The 16,925-nt window shown below is 37.8% G+C and overlaps 1 long non-coding RNA gene across 2 annotated transcripts in view; it reads left to right on the top strand.

The window, feature by feature from the left end:
- The window catches only part of LOC131203433 (uncharacterized), a 46,336-nt gene that overhangs the window by 9,088 nt on the left and 20,323 nt on the right, over positions 1-16,925 (top strand). For both annotated transcript variants that reach the window (XR_009156373.1, XR_009156372.1), the window contains exon 2: positions 9,584-9,974. This is a non-coding gene — a long non-coding RNA (uncharacterized LOC131203433). The remainder of the gene's footprint in view (positions 1-9,583; positions 9,975-16,925) is intronic.

Genomic DNA, 16,925 nt, shown 5'->3' with positions numbered 1-16,925 from the left:
ATGCTTTTAAACTGTACCAGAGAAAAATTCTTCCAAATACCTTGAACTATAAAAACAAATAATTCAGTTCTTGGTAATATAAAAGCAAACTGCACACTAGAAACAGTAATAATGAAGCTAAATGTTAAACATTTTTGAATTAAAATGTAAATAATTGCTACCAACCTGCCTTCCATTGAGGACCTGTATATTGCACGGATCAAGAAGAGGGCCGTGAAAATATTTATAGATCCCTCACATCATGGACATAAACTATTTCAACTCCTACCCTCAAAATGACGCTATAGAGCACTGCACACCAGAGCAACTAGACACGAGAACAGTTTTTCCCCGAAGGCCATCACTCTGCTAAACAAATAATTCCCTCAACACTGTTTACTAAATCTGCACTACTATTAATCTTCTCATCGTTCCCATCACCAATCTCTTTCCACTGATGACTGTATGACTGTAACTTTGTTGCTGGTAATCCTTATGATTTATATTGATATATTGACCATCATTTGTGTTGTAAATGTTGTACCTTGATGAAGGTATCTTTTCTTTTATGTACACTGAGAGCATATGCACCAAGACAAAATCCTTGTGTGTCCAAACACACTTGGCCAATAAAAATTCTATTCTATAAAAAAAAAATTATATTCTATTCAAAGGCAAAAATCATTGAAGAAGACCTTGACATCCGGAAAATAAATAAATAAAGGAAATCACAAACCGGCTGAGCAAAGACACTATGACATAAGCAAGAGCTTACTAGAATTCAACGTTAACTGATTGACAATCCTTGTAAATTGACATAGTAAAGGTCATATGTGATTGAATAATTGAACAATGACACAAGTGAATTTCAATTGAGTTAACACATCAAATTTAAAAGCAGGATGCTCATTTTTTAACCTAATTTGGGGAAATGATATTCTTGCATTAAAAAAAATAATATCAAATATTGGTTTATATTTAAAAGGAATAATATTTCTTATAAATTTAATAGTTATGTTAATAGTTATGTTAATTAAGAGAAGCCATATAAATATATTATTAAATATGAATGTAGAGATATAGAACAGAACAGAATAACAGAGTTGGAAGGGACTTTGGAGGTCTTCTTGTCCAACCCCCTGCTTATGCAGGAAACCCTACACCACTTCAGACAAGATTATCCAATCTTGTTTTAAATCCTTGTACTTTTTTAAGCATTCAACAGACCAAATTTCTGTCTACTAATGGAGACAGAATTTACACTGATGTATATATTCCTATCCTTCAGTGCTGTTATTTGCTGTTGTTGCAATAGCACAGCTTAGTCTGGATACTCATATACTGTAGTTCACAACCAAGGACTGAGGATGAAACCTTTAACACAGGGGTGTCCAAACTTGGTCCCTTTAAGACTTGTGAACTTCAACTCCCAGAGCAAAGCTGGCTGAGGAACTCTGGGAGTTGAAGTCCACAAGTCTTAAAGGGACCAAGTTTGGACACCCGTGCTTTAACATAATATAATAACAGAGTTGGAAGGGACCTTGGAGGTCTTCTAGTCCAACTCCCTGCCCAGGCAGGAAACCCTACACCATTTCAGACAAATGGTTATCCAACTTTCAAACTTAAACTACTAGAAAAAAAATGGAGGATGAAGAAAAGGAGAGGAGCATTGGCAGCAAGCTGAGAGAGAGAAAAAATAGCCCTGGGAAATTAAAAAAAAGGTAATTTAAAAATTGCCAGGATTTGAATTAGAAAGGGTTAAAACCACTGTATCCTAGGGGAAAAAAAACTTCTGAGGGTTATTAGAAATGAACAGTTACTCCTGAGTAAAATTCTATGGCAGAAGGAAAGAATGAGTCAGCAAATAAATCAGTATACCAGGCATATAAATTACAAAAAGAAAAAGATATTGAAATTACAAAAGAAAAATACAGATAATGTGGCTATACAAAACTTGTTTCATCAATACTATTCCAATTTTCCTGGAGAAAGTAGATTATTATTTAAAGTAACAAAATTTAGCAAAGATTACAGAAACAGATTATGAATGCATGGATTAGTGGCTTCTTACTATAAAAGCTTTGAGGATGAACTTTTACAACCTTTACAGAATAAATCTTCAAAGTGAAAGATGCCAGGCAGTTGGAAAGAGGCTAACATAGCATTATTACCTGGCAAGAGGCAAGATTTGACCTGAACAAGACACTTCTAGCTGATATCATTACTGAATAATAACTATAAGTTATTTGCAACCCTTTTGGCTGAGATGTTGGAAATAATTTTGCAGCCCTTTATTCCCTTAGGATCAGAGTGGTTTTACCTAAAAGAGAATACATGTTCTGCCTGAAACCAAGCAGAAAGAGAGATAGATGCAAACATTACTAACTGGGTTTTGCAAAGTAAATAAATGAGCAGAAAGACAAAATTTATGTGGGAATATACATGTATGTAGAAGAGAAATAAGTACCAAAAGTTTTTTGCTTTAAACTCTTTTGAAACTCTTTTGCTTTAAAAGAGTTCCAATCCAATACAGGAGGTAGAAGAATGGCCAAATGTCAGAGGGTCAAAACTTTATGTAAGGTTTGTCAGCCAGTGTGGCTCCAGAGTTAAGGTTTTGATGATTACAGGTCAGGAGTCAAGGCATATGGTTAATGGATGGTTGTCATCAATGGAGGTATTTGAGCTCACTGCTCTTTTAAGCAGAAGCTGTCCTGATGTTGCTCATTTAAAAGAAAGAAGCTCCTTTCTTGCAGTATTTTTTTTTATTTGAATTTATATCCCGCCCTTCTCTGAAGACTCAGGGTGGCTTACATTGTGTTAAGCAAAATATTTGGGTATCACCATAAAAAATGTGAATGCATGTTATTCAAGACGTGGGATGAAGTTTAAAAAGTTGGGTTAAGATGGAAGTAATTACAATGGCATTGCTAGGGAGATTTTCTACAATAAAAACAAATGGTTTGCCTAGATTGAGATTTTTGTTTCAGACAATACTGGTTTGGACAACCGATTCACCAATTAATAGTGGAAAAAGGATAGCTAAGTTTGTATAGCAAGGGGGGGGGGAAACACAAATTAAAAACCAGCTTTTAAAAAATGCAAAGCAAAGAGAAGGATTGGGTTTACCAGATTTGAAATTGTATTTTGCATCTTCCTGTTTGATTTGGATATAAGAATGGGTGTTATTGAGAAACAGAAGACTTTTAGAATTAGAAAAAACATGATCTGACATTTGGGTGGCATGGATATTTATGCTACAGTACAACAAAGGTTAGTTGTTAACAAAGGTTAACAAAGGTTCAAAACCTACACTATTTTAGACATGCCCTAATCAGAATATGGAATAGATACAAATCTAGGTTGTGCTTGGAAACACCATTGTATCTCTCATCACATGAAGCATTTTATAGGGTTAAGCAGATACAAATGGTTACATACTTTGACATATTAGAATTTTGTCAAAGGAATACAAATAAAATCAAGAGAACAATTGATGGCAAACAGATATAGTTGTCAATGATATTCCAGTTACAATAATTAGGAAAATTCAAAGTAAAAAAAAAAATCATGCCATTATTTACAATATGCTATTATAACATTGTAACAAACAGTGTAACAAACAGTGTAACTTTCAATTATTTGATCCTCCATATTTTCACAATGTTTTGGTTATAATATACAGATGGAACATTGTGAAAATATGGAGGATCAAATAATTGAAAGTTACACTGTTTGTTACAATGTTATAATCTTAAAATAGTTTTTATAAAAAAATATGTATTTCTGGTATATAGCACCAGAAGAATTACAGTGTACTGTAATCTATGTTGGAAATATAAACAACAAGAACAGTCATTTTATCATGCTTAGTGAGCTTTGAAAAAAAGCTAACATTTTATTTTCAGATGCATACATTGGTTCAGAGGATTTACAATTGAGGCCAATTGAGTTTTTTTCTTAATTGCCTTAAACAAAAAGGTCCAGTTCAAATTGTGAAAAGCCTTCCCGGTATCTAGAAAAGGGTTGCAGCTGGATGTAGATTTAAATCAGGGGTGGGTTCTACTTACCTTTACTACTGGTTCGTAGTGGGATTGCGTGCTTGCTTCTGCGCATGCACAGAAGCTTCCTGATGATATCGGGGTGGGTGGATGGAGCCTCCCCCCAGTTTTACTACTGGTTCACAAGAATTGGTCTGAACCAGGGGCAACCCACCACTGATTTACATCCATGAACTTTTTGGCACATAGATTGGACCCGCTAGTGAAATGGGTTTGGCTAGATGGCTTATCTAATCCTTTAAGCAGCAAATGAGGATAAGGATCGTCATGTTCTTTATTCAAAAACAATATCATAATTTTAAGGTAAATGATATTTGGGGTGTCATATAACACTAGTGAAAAATTAAAACAATAAAAGTATATGTCTATTGTTTTAATAGCTAATATGGCTGATAAAATATTTGTTATGACAATATGTGACATTTACTTTTATGGCTGTGTGTATTGTAAAAATAGTATCAGTAAAGAGGGGGAAAAAAATCTGAAATCTCCAGGAAGGATTAATTCATTTTGCTTAAAATCTACACTCAATTCCATTACACTATTTTTTAAAAAAATATTGCCAATGAATCAAGCATGAATAAATAAAAATTACCCTAAAATGTATTTAGTGTATTAGATGTATTTAAACTGAAGTGTGTTTATTATACTTTTAACTCACTCTTGATTAAGAAAATGTAAGTCTGAAAAATTTATGTAATTTTTGTCTAATTCAGGCTTTATTCAGTCCAACACTTAACATGGTTTTAACTGTAAGACAGTATTAGCTATTCCCCAGCCACTTTGAGGACCATTCAAACTGAATCGTTGATCAAGTGCACTGCTTTGTTGCAAGCCTTCAAATCTTGTTAATACCGATTTACAAAAATAAATCCTTGTTAAGAAGGGGGAAAACCTTATTTCTAAATATGGGGGGAAAACAGACTAGTTTTATTCCTTACTGAGAATTATAACATCAAAGCTCATTTGTGAAAGTGCCATACTATCCAAATTGTATGTCCAATATATATCTAACTGGGTACAAATGTAATGCTTCCACAAGCATATTGTTTAGGCCAGTAATGTTTATTTATCTACCTTAAAAATGTAGAGGCATCTATTGATGGTTTTCATACTGAAATAAGAATAACCATAAGCATATCAATTTGTACCTTGATCATTCAGACATTTATGACAATTGACTTTTTTCACTAGTATGTCCTCCCTTGTTTTAAATTGTAAACTAATACATACTGTATCTAATATTTAATATGACTTTGTGGATATATCACAATTTTATTAGCAGAAGTGGTTAGCCTACTTATGGGACGTTTTTGATGCCCCAATCAAGTCTAAAGTCTTCATATTCCAAATAAGTCTTAAATCCAAGTATTAACAACTACTGATGTAACTTTGCTGCTGAACTATTTCATGTGCTGCTATAAACCTAGATTTTAATTAACTAATCCACTCTTCAATTATAAAACCCACTTATTGTGACTTGGATAAAAACCAATAAAAGAAATACATACATTTTAATTTAAGTACACAAAAAGAAAGGAAAAAATATGACAATATGACAAAATTAGTAGACCAGAGGAATGCTGTCGATATAATTTACTTGGACTTCAGTAAAGCATTTGATAAAGTAGACCATAACCTACTACTAAATAAAGTAGAAAAATGTGGGTTAGACAGCATCACTACCAGATGGATTAGTAACTGGCTGACCAATCACACTCAACGTGTAGTCCTCAAGGGAACTACATCCACATGGAGGGAAGTATGCTTTGGAGTACCCCAAGGCTCTGTTTTAGGCCCAGTACTCTTCAACATCTTCATCAATGACTTGGACGAGGGGATAGATGGGGAACTCATCAAATTTGAAGATGACACCAAACTGGCAGGAATAGCCAACACTCCAGAAGATAGGCTCAAGTTACAGAAAGATCTTGACAGACTTGAACATTGGGCGCTATCTAACAAAATGAAATTCAACAGTGAAAAAAGTAAGGTTCTACATTTAGGCAAAAAAACCAAAATGCACAGGTACCGTATATGTGGTACCCTGCTCAATAGTAGTACCTGTGAGAGGGATCTTGGAGTCCTAGTGGATAACTATTTAGACATGAGCCAGCAGTGTGCAGCAGCTGCTAAAAAAGCCAACACAGTTCTGGGCTGCATATACAGAGGGATAGAATCAAGATCACGTGAAGTGTTAGTGCCACTTTATAATGCCTTGGTAAGGCCACACTTGGAATATTGCATCCAGTTTTGGTCGCCACGATGTAAAAAAGATGTTGAGAGTCTAGAAAGAGTGCAGAGAAGAGCAACAAAGATGATTAGGGGACTGGAGGCTAAAACATATGAAGAACGGTTGCAGGAACTGGGTATGTGTAGTTTAATAAAAAGAAGGACTAGGGGAGACATGATAGCAGTGTTCCAATATCTCAGGGGTTGCCACAAAGAAGAGGGAGTCGGGCTGTTCTCCAAAGCACCTGAGAGTAGAACAAGAAGCAATGGGTGGAAACTGATCAAGGAAAGAAGCAACTTAGAACTAAGGAGAAATTTCTCTGACAGTTAGAACAATTAATAAGTGGAACGACTTGACTGCAGAAGTGTGAATGCTCCAACACTGGAAATTTTTAAGAAAATGTTGGATAACCATCTAACTGAGATGGTGTAGGCTTTCCTGCCTGGGCAGGGGGTTGGACTAGAAGGCCTCCAAGGTCTCTTCCAACTCTATTGTTATATATATTATGGGTACTCTTCAAATTAAATAGTAGCTGAATTCAAGAAACATAGGAAAACCATATTGGATAATACCAAATATTCTATATATCTAGTGCAGAATTCCATGTTACACAGAGGTCAGTGATATCTTTTCAAGAATCTAAGTAGCAGATTCTTGCTACTTAGATTCTTGAGAAATTATAATTTCTCTCAGGACCATATATTCAAGACATTCTTATAAATACTGAGGGTAGAATATTATCATCAATACTCATTGACATTAATAGTCTTATCCTCCATTAATTTATCTAACTATTATTTGGAGATACCTAAATCGGTTGTAACGGTTGCTGGGGGTGGAACCAAGTTGTTGGTATGCTGACTTACTATGTCAAATTGAGACAATGCTTTGGTTTATTCTGAGGAATAAGATATACATAGTGGCCAAATCCACAAAATATATACAAACAAACTAAAACTAGCCAAACATATACAACACTATAGCCAAGTAAAATTCAATTGTTTGGACAGTGTCTAATGGGGCTTGACTGAACCCAGTTGAACCCAAATGAACCCTACTTAAAACTACACTATATTACTACATAACCAATTGGTGACTATCACCATAACTAATGGCAGGGAATCTCATAAGGCAGGGGTATCAAACTCGTGTCATCATGGTGGTGTCATGTGACGTATCTGGACTTCCCCCCCCATTTGCTAAACTGGGCAGGGCTGGGTCCAGCACATGATGCATCCGGCCCACGAGTTTGACACCCCTGTCATAAGGCATAGAAACCAAATAAGTTTCATAAGTACATGTGTGCTTGATCTTTTTAGGTTATACCTGTACGTACATATACCTACTTCAGTCAAATATACTAGATGTTTTATGACAATTTATCCTAATTCATCTAGTGTTAAATTCAAATTAAATTTGTTCCTGATTTACTTAGCTGCATAGTACATAGGCTATGTATTTGCCTCATTCTATAGTCCCACAGTCTGCATTCTTCCATTTTTTTAGCCTTATTGGCTTATTATAATATTTAATTCTCAGATACCTATCACTTCCTGCTATTACTTTTCTTTCTCTGCAGCAAGCCAGACATCCATGGTTTTTGTTTATTTGTCTTTTTCAAATAAGTGCTTCTACAAGCAGCTGTTTAGGCAATTATTTTGAACTCACAAAATTCCTGACAGCAATAGCATTAAAAGGGAATGCTGCTCACAGCATGAATCCTTCTCTTGACTGTGATAATTAACACAACAAAGAGATCAGTACCACTTTCCACTGAACATCTAGGGTTTTTAAGATCTGATTAAAACTGTCCATATTGACTGAAATTTCTTCAAGATTTTACAGTAGTGCTTCTATAACCAGAAGTTATGAATCTGACTACAGGGGTATATGAAACTTTCATTCATCTTGGCCCTAGATAAGAGTTTACTAAAAAGTTTACTAAATTATTGTTTGTATAAACAGAGGCGTAGAATCAAAATGATGTGAAGTATTAGTACCACTTTATAAAGTCTTAGTAAGACCACACCTGGAATACTGCATCCAGTTTTGGTCACCATATTACAAAAAAGATGTTGAAACTTTGGACAAAGTGCAAAGAAGAGCAACTAAGATGATTAAAGGCCAGGAGACTAAAACATATGAAGAACAGTTGCAGGATTTGGGTTTGGCTAATCTGGAGAAAAGAAGGACTGGGGGAGGGACACACATGATAGCAGGAATAGTATTTGAGAGGCTGCCACAAAAAAGAGGTCATCAATTTATTTTCCAGTACACCAGAGGGCGGGATAAAAAACAATGGATGGAAGCTAATCAAAGACAGAAGGGAAGTGGAATTAAGAAGAAACTTCCTAACAGTGAGGATAATTAACCAGTGGAACAACTTGCCTTCAGAAATTGTGGATGCTTCATCACTGGAGATTTTTAAGAAGAGGCTGGACAGTCACATCTGAAATGGTATAGGATCTCCTGTTTGAGCAGGGGCTGGACTACAAGACCTCTAACATCCCTTCCAGCTCTATTCTGCTTCTGATTCTGACAAATATAAATTCTATCTTTGTTCTTTTTAAAGAAAGAATGGGTGACACCCATGTATTCTGAAGTTTTGAATATTGTGTTTTTTAGAATTTGAATTTCAATTTATGTATTCAACTATTTTGTTTCAATTAATTGCTTTTTTTCTGACAATCTTCAGTTTTAATAGCTTCAAGGAATAGTTTTCTATATACTAGGACCATGATGGCAAACCTATGGCATGTGTGGCACGCAGCGCCCTCTGTGGGCACATGAGCCATCACCTCAGTTTAGCTCCACTGTGCATGTGCGCATGCCTCCTGCCAGCCAGCTCGTCATCAGGTCTCTGCCATTCATGCACAGGGGGGGCACATGTGGGGAGTGCTCACACATGTGTGTGATTGCACCAATCCCAGTTATTTTTGTATCTTAAAGGACCTGGTAATTAGACAGTTTACAACTTTATTTCTCTAGTCGTATATCAGTTAAACCACATTACATTCAGGCTGATGTATTCAGAGTAGTTCCACTGTAGGGTGAGCTTGAATCTAAAACAACATTTAAAGAATTTGAAAAACAAATGACTGTTTGGTTAATTTGCACATCAGCTTGATTATAACACAGAATCAAATATGCAAAATTCAGTGAATTATTTTCTTTAACATATGAGTCTGAAATGAATTTTAATTGTACATACGTTAGGGAAATGTGAATGCAGGAACCCCCATAAGTTAGATCTGGCCTCAGTTGAAAGCAATCATTTAATTAGATCCTCATTGGTTTGTCTCCCCACTTGCAGACTCTCTGAACAATTCAAAGACAATGGAGAGAGTTGACTGGAATGTTCAAGGATGAGAAAACAGGAATGGCATTCAGTGAAATTAAACTTGAAAAGAACTATTGGAAACTTTGGAAATGCTGTTTAAGTAATCTGAGCAATTAGGTGTTTAGGACTATGCAGCACTTTAGAGTCCAAATCAAAAATATACTTTGAAGTCCATGGAGTGATATATGCCTGGAACTCTATTCATCCATTCATCTTCCTAGGATTGAACTGTATTGTGGAATCCAAAAAAATGTCCTTCTTTAAGGAACTGCAGACAATACTATACTATGGTTGAATGAAAAATAATGCCTCCAATAGTGCAAATCAGCAGAAGATGTCAGTTAAGATAGCAATTCAGTATGTGGTAAGTTGTGACATCTTTAACATCAGTTTTTTTACTTAAGATGGCAATTGACTAGAAGCTACAGTGACAAATTGTAATTTTTTATATTTTACAAAGTCAACTTATTGCCCTCAACAATCTGGGTCCTCATTTTACCTACCTTATAAAGGATGGAAGGCTGAGTCAACCTTGGGCCGGGCTCGAACCTGCAGTAATTGCAGGCTACTGTGTTCTTAATAACAGGCTTTACCAGCGTGAGCTAAACCGGCCCCTCATTCAGTATGTGGTAAGTTGTGACATCTTTAACATCAGTTTTTTTACTTAAGATGGCAATTGACTAGAAGCTACAGTGACAAATTGTAATTTTTTATGAAATGGAGATCAACAATTAGTACTTTTTGCCATGCTTTAAGCAATGTGTCATGACTGAGTTTGTGAAGGTTGAAAGTATTCTTTCAATTGAAATTTACTGTAGAATGTAAGCTTATGATGATAGCCAATTTGGTCTATGGTTAAGGCTAGAAACTGGGGATTTCCAAGTTCTAATCCCACTTTAGCCAATTTGGTCTATGGTTAAGGTACCAGGCTAGAAACTGGGGATTTCCAAGTTCTAATCCCACTTTAGGCATGAAAGGCACCTAAGTGACTTCCTTTCAGCCCAATCAACACCACAAGGCTGCTGTGAGGAAAAATAGGAGCAGAAAGGAATAGTGTTTGTTTTACCACCTTGAGTTATTTATAAAAATAGTAAAAGCAGGGTAACACACACACAACAAATTCTTTTGACATGACTATTGTGTATAACTGGGCCAAAGGTAAAGATAGGTAAATACTGAAGTGAACTATGAAAATGTGATTGTGTTATCAATAAAGAAGTAAATGAACTATGATAGCCACCAATGAGTCACACATTAAATGTTGATGAACTTCTGTTTTTATGTGCACCAAATATAAGCATAGTTGCAAAATTATCTCTTACTGTAGGATTAGAAAGAAACTCCTTTTTTTTCTATTTTCTATTTTTTTCCTAAACATCAAAATTGCAAGTGACCCGTTCCCTCCTTCACCAGGGGAAGCGGGATGACCCGTTGCAGGGACGTGCTGAGGAGTTTAACGGTTATCTATACGATAAAATCGTTCAGCTTCGGGATGGTCTGGACCAAAATTGCGGTGATTCAGATGGGGCGTCTGAGGGTGGTCTTGGTGATATTGTCTGGGATGAGTTTGACCCTGTGACTCCCGAGGACATGGACAGGTTGTTGGGTAGGTTGAATGCCACCACGTGTTTACTGGACCCGTGCCCCTCCTGGTTGGTGCTGGCCACTCAGGAGGTGACACGAGGCTGGCTCCAGGCGATTCTGGCGCTTCCTTGTTGGAGGAGTCTTCCCGGCTGCCTTGAAAGAGGCGGTGGTGAGGCCCCTCCTCAAGAAGCCTTCCCTGGATCCGGCTGTTTTAGGTAATTATCGTCCGGTCTCCAACCTTCGCTTTGCTGCGAAGGTTGTAGAGAGTATGGTGGCATATCAGTTTCCCCTGCACCTGGATGAAACTGTCTATCTAGACCCGTTCCAGTCTGGTTTCCGGCCCGGTTACAGCACTGAGACGGCTTTGGTCGCGTTGGTGGATGATCTCTGGAGGGCCAGGGATAGGGGATGTTCCTCTGCCCTGGTCCTATTAGACCTCTCAGCGGCTTTTGATACCATCGACCATGGTATCCTGCTGCGCCGGTTGGAGGGATTGGGAGTGGGAGGCACCGTTTATCGGTGGTTCTCCTCCTATCTCTCCGACCGGTCGCAGACGGTGTTGACAGGGGGGCAGAGGTCGGCCCCGAGGCACCTCACTTGTGGGGTGCCACAGGGGTCGATTCTCTCACCCCTTCTGTTCAACATCTATATGAAGCCGCTGGGTGAGATCATCAGTGGCTTCGGTGTGAGGTACCAGCTGTACGCTGATGACACCCAGCTGTACTTTTCCACACCGGGCCACCCCAACGAAGCTATCGAAGTGCTGTCCCGGTGTTTGGAAGCCATACGGGTCTGGATGGGGAGAAACAGGCTCAACCTCAATCCCTCCAAGACAGAGTGGCTGTGGATGCCGGCATCCCGGTACAGTCAGCTGAGTCCATGGCTGACTGTTGGGGGCGAGTCTTTGGCCCCGATGGAGAGGGTGCGCAACTTAGGCTTCCTCCTGGATGAACGGCTGTCTTTTGAAGATCATTTGGCGGCAGTCTCCAGGAGAGCTTTCCACCAGGTTCGCCTGGTGCGCCAGTTGCGCCCCTTTCTAGACCGGGATGCCTTATGCACTCACGCCCTCGTGACATCTCGTCTGGATTACTGCAATGCTCTCTACATGGGGCTCCCCTTGAGGGGCATCCGGAGGCTTCAGTTAGTCCAGAATGCGGCTGCGCGGGTGATAGAGGGAGCCCCTCGTGGCTCTCATGTGACACCTATCCTGCGCAGACTGCACTGGCTACCTGTGGCCTTCCGGGTGCGCTTCAAGGTTTTGGTGACCATCTTTAAAGTGCTCCATGGCATAGGGCCGGGCTATTTACGGGACCGCCTACTGCTACCGAATACCTCTCACCGACCCGTGCGCTCTCACAGAGAGGGACTCCTCAGGGTGCCGTCAGCTAGGCAGTGCCGTCTGGTGACACCCAGGGGAAGGGCCTTCTCTGTGGGGGCTCCCACCCTCTGGAACGAACTTTCCCCAGGACTCCGTCAACTTCCGGACCTCTGAACCTTTCGTCGCGAGCTTAAAACACACTTATTCATTTGCGCAGGACTGGATTAGTTACTAAATTTATATTGGTTTTAAATGGGTTTTTATTATTTATATTGCTTTTTAATTCGGCTTTGTAGAATAAGTTTTTTAAATGTGGTTTTAGTGTGTATTTATGTCTTTTACTTGCCTGTGAACCGCCCTGAGTCCCTCAGGAGATAGGGCGGTATATAAATGTGATTAATAAAATAAAATAAAATAAAATAAGTTATAAATGCATTTTTTTCTGTTTTATGCAAAAAGTATACAGGTCATCCATAAAAGTAGTTATTATCATTTCTCTAACCAAGGAAATCAATTTAGAAATCTCTGCAAGTTCAATATTGTTTACCAACCATTCCTTGACTGTGAGCAGTTTAGAATTTTTCCACTTTTGGACTTATAGTTATCTCCACTGCATTCTATTTCTTTTTATCTATTCTTTTTGCATTTTTTTCTTTTTTCTTACTTTGTTTTCTTTATTCTATATTTTTTAAGATTTTTTTTGTTCTCTTTTATGCTTTTAATAAAATTTATATAATAATAAAAATTTATAAATTGATTAAGGACAATCAGTGTTCTTAATCTACTAAAACAGAAAATGTTCTCAAGCCTTCATAGCTACATGTAGATCACATTAAGTATATTGAAAGGTTTATACAGGATGGGTGGCTTGCATGCTGACAGCAGAGATAAAAGCTTTAAGCAATTACATTTTTTTAGGTATTGCTGTCATATTACAAGAATGAACATAAAAGCATTTCTTCACAGCATCATGAGAAGTGATGAAATGTGCATTTAACATTATGATCTAGAAATGTAAAACCAAACTATGGAATACAATCATAAAATTTCACCCAAAATTAAACTAAAATAAATAATAAAACTTTGGCAAGAAACTCATGGTTATAGTTTTTAGAATACCGAGAGTGCCACATGGCAACAATTAAAAGTTTGAAAGAAAGATTGCCAAGGCTTTGTAAACAAGATAATTTTGCTGCAACATGAAAACAATATACTTTATATCTATATAGATTTTCGTCATCCAGGTCATGGTTGTCCCAAAGGTCAGGGGTGATGCTTGCATTAATTTGAAACTCGTTCTGAAGGCCTATGTCTGCGTGTGTCAATCCAGACCTCATTTCTTGGCTGCAGAGGCCTCTGATGGTGGACTGAGGCTGGGGGTGACAGATGCCAGTGGCGGCAAGCAGTGGCAGAAGAATTGGGCTGGCAAGGCAAGGCAGGTGTCAGGGTGTGTGAAGCCTGGTAAGTAGGGAAGCTCCACCCCTTGATCCCCATCCTAGCTTAATTTTTACCTGTGCACATCATCCCACCCCTTGCACCCAAAGGGTGGAGTCTTAATTAGGGCTTATTTTTTTTGGGGGGGGTAGAGTTTATATTGGGAAAACGTGTAAAAATCAAGCTAGGACTTACTTTCGGGGTAGGTCATATTTTCAGGGAAACATGGTATCTTATCTATCTATCTATCTATCTATCTATCTATCTATCTATCTATCTATTTATCATTGACACACACGGCACCCCTGGCCTCCATTTCACAGAGCTTCAGGAAAGCCCTCTGCAGCCGATAACAGAGCTCTTGAATCGATCCAGAGCTCTTTTATTTGCTACATATACCTTCCAGAAATGGAAGCTAGGGCTGATGCACATGTCAATCCAGACCCCATTTCCTGTTTGCAGAGGGCTTTCCAGAAGGCTCTGACAGCGAAATGGAGCCTAGGGGTGACACGTGTAAGCAGCGGCAAGAGGCTGCAGAAGAAGTAGGCTGTAGAAGAAGCAGCTGCAGAAGAAGGCGAGGCAGGTGTCAGGGTGTGTGAGGCCTGGTAACTAGGGCAGCTCCACCCCCATCCCCAACCTAGCTTAATTTAAATTGCTCCACCCCCTGCACCCTGGGGTGGGCGTGGTCTTAATTAGGGCTAATTTGGGGGGTAGGACTTAATTTGAGCGCATGCGTTCAAAAACATGATAAGGCTTCTTTTCGGGGTAGGTCTTGTTTTAGGGGAAACATGGTATATCTATATCTGTATCTATCTATCTATCTATATTCTGTATGTGTGTGTGTGCCACATGTATGTCTGTGCTTACTTCTCAAGTTTAAGAAAAAGTGACAGCCACAAACATCTGCAGTTGCAAAATGAGTAGTACCAAAATTCAGTTGTTTCTCAGAGAAATTGGGATCATATAAGAGACAAGATTGTGGGGAAAGAGAAATTCTAGTTCTGCAAGACCAAAGAAACTAACTGAAGATTTACTTCACTGACTACATCACTTTTTCTTCATTTTGCTACCTACTATAGCTATCTTTTGATACTCTCTTCTTTTCATGTTCTTACTCCTCTTTCCCTTGGAGACTGTCAGACACATCAGAGAAGTTTTTCCTTTGATTGATTCTTCAAAAACATATAGGTGTCTGTTAACTCACTGCTTGCAACTGTGACTCTGTTTTAGCTTGTTGTATCTTGGAATTGACTGGATCCTAGTCAAAAGAAATCTGTCCAATGGCTGGGAGTGTTATTTTTAAATGCAGACATGATTTAATTTTGAAGATAATGGTTGAGTATTTTAGTGCCAAAAGCCAAAGGCCACAAAAATATGACTGCAAACTTTTCTCCATTTATGTAGCTGAATAAATCAGATCCATAAACCTAGTCTTGGTATTATATCAACTCTAAAATTGTCAGGTATCTCTAGTGCATTCTAAAATTTGTGACTGAATAATCTGAGTCTTTTAAAAAAAGTATAAATCATAAAGGCTATATAGGAATAAGTAAATTGAATTGTATTATATCAAATATAGAAATTATTGAAAATGTTCTCTTTTTAGCCATAAGTATTTGAAGAAAGCAGCCTAAGGCCGGTCCCTCAAAGGAAAGGGAACCTATTGATCTTCAAAGGTTTTTGTTCCTCTAGTAGCGTCCATCTTAGCTTTAGAATATCTATATTCTCTTTCTTTTTATTGTCTATATGAAGTAGAGACATAGAAAATCTGTTGTTTCTCTTGTTTTCTATGAATCATCTTTTTATTCCTAAGAAATCAAGGATTTAGGGAAAAAACCAAAATTGCTACCTGCTAAACAAAGATACATGAAGAACATTTCTATTTAAATGTGGCATATAATCTTTCTTTTTATATGTTTTATTGCACCTGAAATGAAAATACTTAGCAAGGTTGTGTTTAAAACACAACACAATATTCTGCAGCTAATTTGTGAAATAAAATAATGGGAAACTGCTTCTTTGTTTGATCTATCTTATTTGTTTCATTGTTTCTGGGTGCAGTTTTGAGCCTCTGCAAATATATTAGTACTCTGTGTATTGTTTCAAGCACAGCAGCTCTTGTGAAATAAGCGTTCATATTTCACAAATAAAAATAAAGGCAATTTATTTTCCAAATAGTTCTGAATAAATTATTTTCTTAGAATATTGGGATTTGGTTGGTTGGTAACTCTGTTTCTAGCACAGATATCCTGTTCTGGAACCCAAAATCAATCTTCACTTTTTCCAAAAGAAACACATTCTCAGTAAGCATAAATCAGTGCTAATCTAAGTTTAGCAAGGTATTAAAGTAAGTAGCAGAAAAGTCTTTCCAATATAGAGCCTGTGACCTTGGTTATTGAAAACCAACAATTAGAAATCAGACCAGAGCCTTGTGTGGCCTTGAAATGGCATACCACCTTGAAATAAGAATGAAAGGAGTGAAAAGTAATAGCCTGTCCAGTACAATGAATGAAGCTTAATGTCCTCACTTCACAGCATTAGTATTTCTTTTTGAAAAAGTAATGGCATACACAGCCATATTAGTATGCAGTGACATGTGCCAGCCTGGCATCTATAGCAGATGTTGTGGTTTCATTTACAGACCTTCTCACAGCACTTAGCAACAGCCTTTGAAAAGCCATTATACCTCAGCCCATAAAGCCACTCAAAATTTTCATTATGTTTTCCTCAAAAAGTGCTTGTTTTGCAGGATAGAGCTGGGGTCAATAAAATGGATTGGGTGTCACTTAAAGCAACTGACATCTTAATCTCCTGCAGGCCCGTGTCCTTAATCTCTACAGGACATAAGTCAGTTTAGAAACAGGAGCTGTTTGCGCAGGTATGAACTATTGAGCTCCTTAATGTAAATTCGAAGGTAACGTTTATCAGTGCATTTCTAGAATTACTTTAGTGTAGTAACTGCCTATAGAAAGTGAACAT

Source organism: Ahaetulla prasina, chromosome 8 (genome assembly GCF_028640845.1).
Source record: "Ahaetulla prasina isolate Xishuangbanna chromosome 8, ASM2864084v1, whole genome shotgun sequence".
NCBI lineage: Eukaryota > Metazoa > Chordata > Lepidosauria > Squamata > Colubridae > Ahaetulla > Ahaetulla prasina.
Note: the sequence above shows the minus strand (reverse complement) of the source record. Positions and strands in the feature narration are given on the sequence as shown.